Below are 13,221 nucleotides of genomic sequence, written 5' to 3' on the forward strand. Positions count from 1 at the left end.
TCATTAGAGACACAGAGAGAGACAGGTAGGTGGAAGACACAGGTAGAGGGAGAAACGGGCTCCATGCAGGGAGCCCAACATGGGACTTGATCCCAGGACTCCAGGATCACGCCCTGGGCAGAAGGTGGCGCTAAACCGCTGAGCCACCCGGGCTGCCCAACTTCACAGTATTTTATAATCAACTTTTTTCATTTAATACAATAGCATGAACATATGTCTATGTCTTTTAGTATTCTTCTACAACCTGAGTTTGTAATGAATGCCTGGTATCCACATTACCAAAGTGTTGTCCTCATTTGTTGGACATTGAATTTTTTTGTTTATAAATACCACTGTATTGAATATCCTTATATATACATTTTTTAAAAATCCCTAATCATTTCCTTAAAGTTAATGCTTACAACTAGAATAAGTGGTTCAAAAAGTAATCATATATTTAAGTTTTTATTTATTTATTTATCTTTAAGATTTTAGAACATATTGCCACATTATCCTCTAGGAAAGGTGTACTAATTTTTTTAAAATTTTAATTCCAGGGTAGTTAACACACAGTGTTATATTTGTTTCAGGTGTACTCTATAGTGATTCAACAATTCCATATATTATTCATTGCTCATCAAGATAAGTGTACTTTTCTTTTTTTAAAGATTTTATTTAGGGCAGCCCCGGTGGCGCAGTGGTTTAGCGCCGCCTGCAGCCTGGGGTGTGATCCTGGAGACCTGGGATCGAGTCCCATGTCGGGCTCCCTGCATGGAGCCTGCTTCTCTCTCTGCCTGTGTCTCTGCCTCTCTTTCACTCTCTCTGAATAAATAAATAAATAAATAAATCTTTAAAAAAAATAAAAATAAAGATTTTATTTATTTAAGAGAGCACAAGTGGGGGGTGGGGGTGGGGCAGAAAGAGAAGCAGACTCCCCACTGAGCAGGGAGACCAACATGGGGCTCCATCCCAGGACTCCAAGATCATGACATGAGCCAAAGGCAGGTGCCCCAAGATAAGTGTACTCTTAATCCCCTTTACTTGTTTCACCCATCCCCCCACCACAAAATGTATACCAATTTGTAGTTTCACCAGCAAGAGTGTCTGTTACCCCATACCTTCCCTACTGCTAAATTTTTGTTATTGGCATCTTTGTCTTCTGGATATGTAAGTGCATTCAAGCTTTTTCTTAACACTATTACTGGTCAAAACTAAGATAGGTAATAGGAGGTGGTGAAGGACACACTCCTGTTCAAATCATTCAATGTTGCCACTAAAAGCAAATAATGACATAAACAGATTTTAGAGAAGGACTTTTCGCTCTTACATAATGATAAAAAAATATAGTAAAAAATTGTTAGCTTTCTAAATGTCCATAGATGAAGGTGCTTAGCTGTGTATAGACTATGTTAACATTTATATTTTTAAAAATACTCATACATGCTTGTATATTCATAGACAATCTCTGGAGGAATACACAAACTGATAAGAGTGATTGCTACTTGGAATATGTTGGGGGGGGATTTTTTTTAATTTTCTAGGTTCCTTGGCTGGTAAACTGTTAAAAGACAGATTTAATAGAATAGTTACATACATATAAGAGCCCCATAAGAACATGAGACCCACAGGCAGACAGGCAGTTGAGGTTTATATGCCATCCTAAGCTAAGGAGAAAGGGGGTGGGGGTCTGAGTCTTCAAAGGGAAGGAAGAGTTTACAGGAAGATGAGCAAATGTTTGATAAATATTTGCCAGGCTATACAGAGACAATGGAAAGCAAAGGAATTTGATCTCCAGGCCCTACAGAGCTTCCCCTAGCTTACCACACCTAGCTCATATTCTTTGTAGCTATCTCAGGTGATAGTTTTCTTCCCGGACAGGCCCTCCATCTAAATCCTTTAGGCAGTTAAGGAGAAGGTAAAAGCTTTTCCTGAGTTTTTGACTCACTTCAGTTTAAAGTAATCCATGTGCCCTGGGTGCCTGGCCAACTCAGTTGGTAGAGCATGCAACTTTTTTTTTTAAGATTTATTTATTTATTTATTCATTCATTCAGAGAGAGCGAGAGAGAGAGGCAGAGACACAGGCAGAGGGAGAAGCAGGCTCCATGCAGGAAGCCCGATGTGGGACTCTATCCCGGGTCTCCAGGATCACACCCCGGGCTGCAGGTGGCACTAAACTGCTGCGCCACCAGGGCTACCCGAGCATGCAACTTTTGATTTGTGGGTCATGAGTTCAAGCCCCACATTGGTGGTAGAGTTTACTTAAAAAATAAATAAGGGGCACCTGACCGGCTCATTCAGAAGAGCATGCAACTTGATCTTGGAGTCATGAGTTGGAGCCTCCAGTGGGGTGTAGAGATTATAATCAATCAGTAATAATAGCAATAAAATTTTTGAAAAGTAATTTTCATTCCAAAGTGACTCACTTTGGGGAGGCTTATTCTGAAACCCTTTAGTCCTGCCTTTGAAACTCGTGCATGAAGTTTCACAGCCCAGAGGTTGAGTTGGTACATTGCTCCATCTCACTCAACCGTCTCTTAGTCCTGAGAATAGGCCAGTTCTGTTACATAGTTGTGTCTCATTTTGGGAGATGGTCATGCACTTGTGCTCCCAAAGTTAGGGCTATGGTGCAAACAATCTGGTATTTAATAAGAGAAATTTCTATGGAAATGAAAGAAAAAGGTTAATTAGAGCAGATTATAGTCCTACTTTCTTAGTTCTGAAGGTAGCCAGGTGAGAGGATTTCTAGATGTCCTGCTTGAAGCAACTTCAGATGGAGTGAGGGCAGGCAGTGGCATTCTGAAAGATTTTCCTGGTTTGTAGTGGGATATATTTGGAAATGTTAGTTTGGAAAGTTGTAGCTAAATATTGGAGGAAACTTCTAAATTCAGGATCAGCCGTTTATAGGTAGAACCTCAAAGATAATAGCACTAGAATTTGAGACTTTTCTTAAAAAGATTTATTTAGAGAAAGAACATGAGTTTGGGGAGGGACAGAGGGAGAAAATCTCCAAGCTGACTCCCTGCTGAGCACCCAGCCCAACTCAGGGCTCAGTCCCATGACCCATGAGATCATGACCTGAGCCAAAACCAAGAGTCTGATGTTTAACTTGACTGAGCTACTAGGTGCCCCAATAGCACTAGAATTTGATATTCATAATGGTTGTTACTGAAACATCCTTTTTCTCTCTACAATCACCCCCATTTTTATCAAAGATAATCACAGTATAACCAATTTATTTGCAAATCCAGTCTAGTTTCAATAAACTTGGCCTGATTTTTGTACAAGTGTAACAAGAATACTGATTCATCATATAGGCTCTTTTAATCTGCTTTGTTGGAACTTTATTTTATTTTTTTAAAGATTTATTTATTTATTCATGAGAGACAGAGAGAGAGGCAGAGACACAGGCAGAGGGAGAAGCAGGCTCCATGCAGGGAGCCCGACGTGGGACTCAATCTCCGGTCTCCAGGATCACGCCCTTGGCTGAAGGCAAGCGCTAAACTGCTGAGCCACCCAGGCTGCCTTGTTGGAACTTTAAATAAGGAATCTCAGGTTGGACTTTTTAAAAGCCTCTTGAGGCTAGAAAGCCAAGCCAAAGACTGGTCATTAGGCTTAACTTGTAATACTTCTAGATTTGGGTTAATTCCTCTTTTCAAGGTTCACAGAATATCCTAAGGTTCCTGTACCTGCCAGAAGGTGGCCTTCCTTATTTACCTGGTAAGGCTACCAGGAACCCTGTTAATAAGCAAGTTACCAGGCTGATTTTTCCCAGGGGCTTTATTGCCTCTGTAAAGTCAAGCTTCGGTTCTTAAAGCTGTCTAGGCATATCTGAGTGTACGCATGTCTCTCTCAGACATAGCATTCTAGTAAAAGCCTTGGTACTATAACTAGTGTTTCCATTTGTATCCTGTTACAAGGAAAACATTATTTTTTTTAAAGATTTTACTTATTTGAGAGAGCACAAGCAGGTGAAGGGAGGAACAGGGAGAGAGAGAAGCAGGCTCCCCACTGAGCAGGGAGCCTGATGTAGGGCTCCATCCCAGGACTCTTGAGATCATGACGAGCTGAAGGCAGATGCTTGACTGAGCCACCCAGGTGCCCCAAGGAGAACAGATTCTTACAGAACCTGTGCAAATAACTGTATTGCCACGAAAATAAGAATACTTACTATGTATCCAAATTCTGGATGGATCAGGTAGAAAAAGATGTGTTTCAATTCTGCTCACAAAGGTATAATTTACCAAATTGCTTATAGTCATAGTTAGCTTAAGAAAGGTTTCCTCGGGTGCCTGGGTAGCTTAGTTGGTTAAGCATCCAACTCTTGGTTTCAGTTCAGGTCATGATCTCAGGGTCCTGAGATCAAGCCCCATGTCAGGCTCTGTGCTCAGCATAGAGTCCACTTGAGGTTCTTTCCCTCTCCCTCTCCCAGCTCGTGCATGAGCACTCTCCTTGGAATAAATAAATAAAACCTTAAAAAAATGTTTCCATGGGATCCCTGGGTGGCGCAGCGGTTTGGCGCCTGCCTTTGGCCCAGGGCGCGATCCTGGAGACCCAGGATCGAATCCCACATCGGGCTCCCGGTGCATGGAGCCTGCTTCTCCCTCTGCCTGTGTCTCTGCCTCTCACTCTCTCTCTGTGTGACTATCATAAATAAATAAAAATTTAAAAAAAAATGTTTCCATATATTTTAGAAAATAAAATATGAAAGAACTACTGATATAAACAAAAAGTTATAAAGAATTCTAATCATTCTCTTTAGTTCTTTACAGTACTATGTAATTAATAATTGTTCTGCTTGGATCCAGGTTTTACATTCATTATGAAAATTTTTTTTAAAGATTTTTAAATTTATGGGCAGCCCGGGTGGCTCAGTGATTTAGTGCCGCCTTCAGCTCAGGGCCTGCCTGATCCTGGAGACTCGGGATCGAGTCCCACGTCAGGCTCCCTGCATGGAGCCTGCTTCTCCCTCTGCCTGTGTCTCTGCCTGTGTCTCTGCCTCTCTCTCTCTCTCTCTCTCTGTCTCTCATGAATAAAATCTTTAAAAAAAGATTTTTTTATTTATCAGCATATGCGCGCAAGTGGGGGGGCAGAGGGAGAGGGAGAAGCAGACTCCCCACTGAGCAGGGAGTCTGAAGCAGGATCCTGAGATCATGACCCGAGCCAAAAGCAGATGCTTAACTCACTGAGCCACCCAGGTGCCCCCCCCCCCCCCCGTTCTGAAAATTCTTACCCAGTTTAGCTTTATAATCTTAGTTCTCAGAAACCTTTATTCTAGAGTACCTGTCAAGAGTCCTTTCTATAAGGCTCCATTCCAGGTGTGGAGCCTGCTTAAAAAGGAAAAAAAAAAGAGTCCTTTTCATGAATTTCTCTGAAGATGAAACACTTTTACAGGAACATTTGCAAAAGCATCAGAGTAAATAAATGTAAATAAATAGCAAAAGACTTTAAAATGGCAATTGTTAATGGTTGAAGATTTGATGAGAGTGTGTTATAATGCAGTTGACAAGAAAATGTAGTTGTTTTGTGAGATACATTTTAAAATGGCAAAGATTATACCAGGACATAACAGATTTTTAGAATTTTTTTCTTAAGATCTTATTTTATTTACTATTTAAAAGATTTTATTATTTATCCATGAGAGACACAGGCAGAGGGAGAAGCAGGCTCCACGCAGGGAGCCTGATGTGGACTCGACCCCAGGACTCCAAGACCACGCCCTGGGCTGAAGGCAGGTGCTAAACCGCTGAGCTACCCAGGAATCCCTTAAAATTTTATTTTTAAGTAATGTTTGTACCCAACTTGGGGCTCAAACCTACAACCCTGAGATCAAGATTTGTGTGCTCCACTGACTTAGCCAGCCAGGCACCCCCAGATTTTTAGAAATTTCATGTAATTTCTGGAACACTTAGGTTTAAGAAAGTTTTTATCAGTTGACAGTGCTTCCTGTGTAATTTAACATACCTTTTTATAAGGAGAGGGCAAAACCTTTGAGAGGTTCAAGGAACTCTTTGGAAAAATCCCCAAACTGGTTTGAGGTAAAAAAGACTTTATAATTTGATTTTTGAGAGCTTTGTCAAAAATACCAAAATATCTGATTAAATAGGATCAGAGATCATTATGAAACATTACTTATCTATTTAATCAGAGTGACAAAAGATTTTAAGAGCAAATACAAAAGGCTATAGTTGTGAGCAAAACCAAAGGGCTGATAAGAACAGAAAATTATTTTAATAAAACACAATCTTTGCGTCCTAGGATAATTACTTAAACGATAAAAACTTTTCAGTCTCTTACCTTAGCAGACCAATTGTCCAAGAAAACATTGTCCTTTTAGTAAATGAAAAAAAATTAAGTTTTAATTTTACAGAGGTATACTATCAGTATTCAAGTTTATTTTAAAAACCCATTTTGAAATAACCAGTTTTATTTCAGAACAAATTTGCTTTCTTTTCCTGTAACACAAATGCATCTCCATATCTCATGAACTTTTTTAGCCAAAAACACAACCTGCTTTTTTTCCAGTTAAAGTAGTAAGCAACTGTGAACTGTTATGCTAGTATTCTTTTAAGATTTTATTTATTTGAAAGAGGGGCCGAGAGAGAGAAACAAGTGAGGGGAGGAGCAGAGGAAGAGGGAGAAGCAGACTCCCCGCTGAGCAGGGAGCCTGACTGGTGCTCCATTCCAGCACCTTGAGATCATGACCTGAGCCAAAGGCAGATGCTTAACCAACTGATCACCCACCTTCTTTAGACTGGCAAATTTATGAGTATGTTCATAATTCCTAGAAGCATATGCTTCTTCATTTTATAATCTTTTAATGTGGCATAAGACATGTTTATTAATAGCCCATATTTATCTTTAGTCTATCTGTAATAGGAAGCCAAAGCTAGATAAAAATCTACGTTCTGTAATGTTTTATTATTTTGTCTTATTTGGAAATTAGATAGTCAATAAATTTCCATCACTTAACTTTGCAAATCTCTAAAGTTACCAAAAAGATTTTAGAAGCTATTTTTAAGTAGATGTACCATAAATTATAGTTATTGCTAAAAAATTAACCTAGAAGCTCTTATCCCAGTTATATCTCACCTCTATCTAAATCATTTGCTCTTGACAATTATGTTTAGACTCCTCACAAAAGCTTCATGAAACATTAGCCATCATCTCAAGCTATTTTTCTTGCTGACAAATTTTGTAAGAGATATAACATAAACTTACTTGACTAAAAACCCAGGCAGAATAGAAGTTGAATGATTACATTATATTCAGTGATGATAATTCTAAAGACCTGCCTATTTAATTTTTTAAAGATTTATTAGAGAGTACATGCACATGAGGGAAGGGGGAGGAAGAGAGTCTCAAGCAGACTCCTGTTTTAAACTCATGAACTTCAATTGGCTTCAGTACTGAATATTTTTCCAAGTAAATGAACCTGAGAAGCATTGAAGTTAGTTTCTGTTCTATTTCTAAGAACTCTAGGGGTACTTAATTTATAAGCACTTAAAATTAAGCCAGTTGAATAGAGCTCTTTTACAAACTAACTTTAGTAATACCATTTAGAGATGGAAAATGCCACCCATCTGCAATACATTCATAAACATACAGACAGATGCAAGTAGAGACCTTGTAGTTCTAAATTTTAACCATGAGCGGGGTGTCTGGCTGGCTCAGTCAATAGAGCATGTGACTCCTGATTTTGCGATTGTGAGTTCAAGACCCACATTGGGCATTTTAGCCATGAGATGAGTATGATAATGCAAAACTCACTAGTTTATAGAACAGTTAGGGAGTGCCTGGGTGGCTCAGTCAGTTAAGTGTCAACTTTTTGGTTTTGGCTCAGGTAATGTTTTGTCATGAGATCAAGCCCGGCACCAGGCTCTGCTCAGAGCAGAGTCTGCCTGAGATTCTTTCCCCTCCTCCCCTTCCCATGCTTGCATGCACGTACCCTCTCTCTCTTAAAAAAACAAAAAAGATCAGATAAGTTGAGTTTACTTGAATAGAAACTTTTTTGCTGATATTCATGGAGAAGACTTAAAGATTTGTATTTGTCCTTAACAAGTAATATTCCAGGAGGCTGTAGTCTAGAGTTTGGGCACGAAAGCCTTTTTAGCAGTTTGTATTTTAAAAATGCCTTGTCCCCCCCCCCTTTTTTTCATACCACTCTTAGGAATTGGGGATAGTGTAGGTAAGAGTTAACACTTACATCTCAAGGGCCCAGGGAAAGAGTGCAGGCTCCTTCAAGAAAGATTTTGGTTTCTTGAGGCCGATATTTACACGCCTTGTGAGATAAATAGGGGAGGTTTGGGGAATGGTAAATAGGAAGAGAGGAACTTTGAATTGCCTCTAGAGTTGCATTTCTAGTTTTGCAAAGATTTGTAAGCTAAGGACAGGTTCTCAAAGAATTGGGTTGCAACTTTAATGGCCTCACAGTTTGATCCACTCATCAATCCTTTTACAAGGGCTTTAGAGGATTTTTCTTTTCCTCTGGGTACATAGTTTTATTTTAACTTAGGGGAGGAGGCCATAAAAAAACGTTCCTGTCAGGCTCTGAATATTAGCTTCCAATCTGGCCAATCTCCCACCGCAAAGCTACGTAAGCTCTTTGCCCATCATAGGGCTTTATCTCGTGACCCTGAGATCAAGAGTCATGCTCTACCAACTAAACCAGCCAGGCATCCCAGAAAAAAATATTTTAAATAGCTTGTCAGTTTTTAGCCAAATAAACAGCAAGCATTTTCGGAGTTGAATTCAGTAAAGGTTCTATAAGGCCTTTTAATAAGGGCCTCCTTTCTGAGTGTACAGTTCAATCTTGAATTCACCTTAAGGGGAAAAACCTCCCTATCAGCCCCTGAACATTGCCTTCAATTGATATTAGTAGGAGGGCCTTGGAGAAATTCCAGGTGGTAGGGAGGTTTCCAGGGGGTGGCCTGGTTTGTCAGATAACCTAATCATGGGTGGAAAGAATACCACTTAGCAGCCAAACAGGATCCCTCTGAGTGTGGTTATAAATGGCCATTCATCTTTATAATTTCTCTTTAAATTTGGTAAGCTCCTCTGAAAGAAGAGGTAAAAGGGCTTTATAATTTAAAAGATCTGCTGCCTTCCAGAGGACATGAATTCTTTGGTACATTGCATAGCAAGGCTGGAAGTTGGAGGAGCCTGATTATAGAACCTAGCAAAATAAGCCTTATGTCTGAGACTTACTGTCCATCCTGGGTGCTTCTGTTAAATTTATTTTCTGACTTTACATGAGTAACTTGTCTACCCTGGGGCTTAGAGATCATGCTGGCATGCTACCTGTAAATCTTGTAGGGAAAGGGAAACTGAAAAAAGCAACTAGGTATTTTAAGGGATTTTCTGGGGAAGGTGAAAGAGCTTTGGGGGCTAAAGGAATTTGCTGAGGAGATGGGCTAGATTTTAAGGGGAATTCATATTGGGGACTTTAATTTTTCTTCTAATTTCTATTCTTACATCTTGTTAAGGGAGTCTAAGACTAGTTCTGTGTCTTTGTGTCTACTTTTTAGTTTGGTCTTCCTACAGGTACCATTAAGATAATTGTTTAGGATGAGAGCTTTCTAAAATTTTTTTTCAAATATAGAACTTTTTCATTTCAGAAAAAGAGCTATCATCTGGCCATTGGCAGGTAGCATCTGTTTTTTTTTTTTTTTTTAAACTTATTTCTTTGGGAGAGAGCATCCACACGTGAGGGAGGAGGGGAAGAGGGAGAGGAAAGAAAATCTTGAGCAGACTCCCTGCTGCTCACGGAACCCAACAGGGGCTCCATCTCATGACCCTGAGATCATGACCTGAACCGAAATCAAGAGCCAGATGTTTAACTGACTCAATCACCCAGGCGCCCCAACAAGTAGTATCTATTAATGTCAATAGCAGTTCAAATCAAGAAGCTTTTTATGGCTTAACCAACCATGCAAGAGACATCCCACAAGAGTGCAAAAGATGCAGTCCTTATAAGATCCTGAAAGTTCACTCCCAAAGATAGTCTAAGAAAGTAAAGCGCTTTGTTGTTATAGGCTCTAAGAATGGTGTAGTAAAACAGTGTCTCTGGGACGCCTGGGTGGCTCAGCGGTTGAGTGTCCGCCTTTGACTCAGGGCGGTTGAGTGTCCGCCTTTGACTCAGGGCGTGATGCTGGGGTCCTGGGATCGAGTCCCACATGGGGCTCCCTGCAGGGAGCCTGCTTCTCCCTCTGTCTGTGTCTCTGCCTCTCTCTCTGTCTGTGTCTCTCAAGAATAAATAAATGAAATCTTAAAAAAAATTTTAAATAAAATAAAATAAAACAGTGTCTCTATTTTCCCACAAGAAGACCTCCAGTCCCAGACCCACTAATCCGATACCTGCCAGGCACTACTAGAATGGTTTTTTTTTCCAGCACTGACAAAACAACGAAGGTTGAGATGACAAAAGCCTCTTATGGACTGGGACCCCTTATGACGGACTCCCCTGACAGCTGGTACAGTTGGATGAAAAGCTTGCTGCTTGTGACTTCATGTCTCAGAAGCCCAGTCTATTTAGCCAACAAGATGCACACTGGTATGGCAGAGACAAGAAAGAAAATTCTCATTGGTCACACAACCATGTTGTCAAGACAGAACAAGACAAAGGAAAACCTCATCCAACTTTGTATATGGATGTTAACAGCTTGAGCTAAGCCTTGGGTCTCTTGGAGCCAGACTAATACCTAAGAGGGATATGCCATTGGGTGGGGATCATGTGATGGTTTACAGAGGAACTTGCATGGAAATTTTTTTGAGTTTGGCAGGTGACCTAGTATATATCTAACTTGTTCTGTGACCAACTTATTCTAATACAGGGGTCTTTGGAGTAGGTGGCCAGTGCTCTAATAGCACTTAAATGCTTGACCCATGCCTTCCAATCTTGTGGCTTTGGCTTCCAAGATGTTTCTTAGCAACAGCCTTTACCTCATGTGTTCATTAACCCACAGCAAAGTTTGTCTAAACGGACACCAGTCTGGTGAGAACCATGAACTCACCAATCAGTGAGGCTGGCTTGAACAGCAGGCTCATAGAGCCTATGTCTGTGTTCTATGCTATGGTCTTCCTTTTTATGACAACACAACAGAGACAGAAAGAGTAACCGTCCCTGGGAGGACAAGGATCAATAAAAATCAAGAGTGCTTTTAAAAAAAAATCAAGTACTCAGATCTTTACCAGAGGTGTTATATCTAAGGAATTAGTTTCACAAATATTTTTTCCTGCTAATCTAAATTTAGAAAAGAAAAAAAAGGACTTTCACCACTCATTTCTGCTGGACCCTTCAGGCAGAGATCCAGAAGATGGACGTGGTAAGAATTCTTACCTTCTGCCAAGGCCTATCAGAGGTGTACCAAGATATCTCAGCTCCAGTAGTCCTGGAGCAGGCAGTGATCAGCCAGTAAAGTTGCTCCTGCCTGGCTCACCAACTGTTGGGGAGAAAACCTTTTTACTCTACTCTTTTGGATTGTTTGGCTGGTAAATTGATATAAGACAGATTAACAGGGGAAAAACAAATTTACCTAAGTACATACAGACACCATGTAAGAATGTGAGAGCCACAGGCAGTCAGGTGGTTGAGGCTTATTTGTCATCCTGAGCTAAGGAGAAGGGCGGTAGGTGTCTGAGGAATACCATTTATGAGAAGATGGGAAGAGCAAATGTTTGATAAACAAATGTTTGCCAGGCCATACAGAGACAGTGGGTCACAGAGAGGAATTTGATCTCTAGGCCCTGCAGAGCTTCCCCTGGTTGGCGTAAGCACACCAAGTCCATATCTTTGTAGTTATTTCTGATGTTGGTTCTCTTCCTGGACCAGGCTCTCTATCTAAATTCCTTTAGGCAGTTAAGGGGAAGGTAGAAACTTAAACCAGAGGTTTAAGGTACAAGGTGGCATGAATGAGGTGACTTCTTGAATTGTTTGATCATGTGAGTTTCTCTCTTTTTAAGAATATACATCTAAAATTAGTGTCCAGAAATATGTGAGGTTATAATATATTTGTATAGTCATGTTCTAGTCATCCATTTAAAAAAATGTTCTGATCTTGATAAAGATGTGGGAAGATGCGTTTATGATATATTATTAAATGGAAAAAAGCAAGTTATAAAATACCATGTTTAATAAATCCCCTCTAGAAATATTTATAATGTGCATGTGCACATGCACATAGAAAAGGTTCTGAAAGAATAAATAGACTAAAGGACACAGCCTGGGTAGTAAGATTTTTTTTTTAATTCTTCTCTTAAAAAGGGAAACATTTGGGGTGCCTGGGTGGCTCAGTCGGTTAAGCATCTGCCTTGGGATCAGGTCATGATATCTGGGTCCTGGGATGGGGCCCACTTCCCCTCTCCACACTCAGGAGGGAGTGTGCTCCTCTCTTTCCCTCCCTCTGCCTTTCCCCCTGCCTGTGCTTCCCCCCCTCAAATAAATTAATAAAATCTTTTTATGTAAATATAGCATAAAGACTTAACTTTAAAAATGATATACCCTTTTTGTTCAGGGCATATCATTTTTAGAAGTTAAGCTTCTTAAAAAAAAGAAGTTAAGCTTCTTAATATTATGATAAATTTACATAGATACTACAATTTTGTAAATCAAAATGCTATTTCTAAACAAGGAACTAACTGGCTGATACTTGAAGGTAATTAAAAGAGGGATTGGCCTCCTTTGGGTCAGTGAGAATGTTCCTTTTTTAAAAGATCTCTGGGCTGGATCTTCTGTAGGGAGAGAAGGTGACTAATGAAATAAATTTGAAATTATGATGGTGTTTTATGGTGAACACATAAAAAATTTTTATTATTACTATGAAAAATTTTATGAATCCTATAATATTTTTGAAATGTGATTTTAAAAAGTTTTTATTTAAGTAATCTCTATACCAGAGGTGGGGCTCAAACTCATCACCCCGAGATCAAGATTAAGATGCTTCTCCTACTAAGCCAGCCAGGTTCTTCTAAAATGTGATTTTAGGATAAGTTTTATCACTGAAGAATTACACTGTTTGCATAGTGTGTATGTGTTTCCTGTATTGTTCATATTTCCTAGGCATGTATTTTTTTAAAAAAGATTTTATTTATTCATTAGAGATACAGAGAGAGGCAGAGACACAGGCAGAGGGAGAAGCAGACTCCATGCAGGGAGCCCGACGCAGGACCCGATCCCAGGTCTCCAGGATCCCGCCCTGGACCGAAGGTGGCGCTAAACCGCTGAGCCACCTGGGCTGCCCCTGCTAG

General features: G+C 40.0%; 1 protein-coding gene across 5 annotated transcripts in view; it reads left to right on the plus strand.

Moving 5' to 3' along the window:
* The window catches only part of XIAP (X-linked inhibitor of apoptosis), a 50,377-nt gene that overhangs the window by 8,491 nt on the left and 28,665 nt on the right, over positions 1-13,221 (plus strand). Inside the window, exon 2 of one of the 5 annotated variants that reach the window (XM_055337685.1) lies at positions 13,073-13,221. The exons of the other annotated variants lie outside the window; for them this stretch is intronic. The gene's annotated coding sequence lies outside the window, so the exon portion shown is untranslated. The remainder of the gene's footprint in view (positions 1-13,072) is intronic. 5 annotated transcript variants of the gene reach the window in all.

Source organism: Nyctereutes procyonoides, unplaced genomic scaffold (genome assembly GCF_905146905.1).
Source record: "Nyctereutes procyonoides isolate TBG_1078 unplaced genomic scaffold, NYPRO_anot_genome, whole genome shotgun sequence".
Taxonomy (NCBI): Eukaryota; Metazoa; Chordata; class Mammalia; order Carnivora; family Canidae; genus Nyctereutes; species Nyctereutes procyonoides.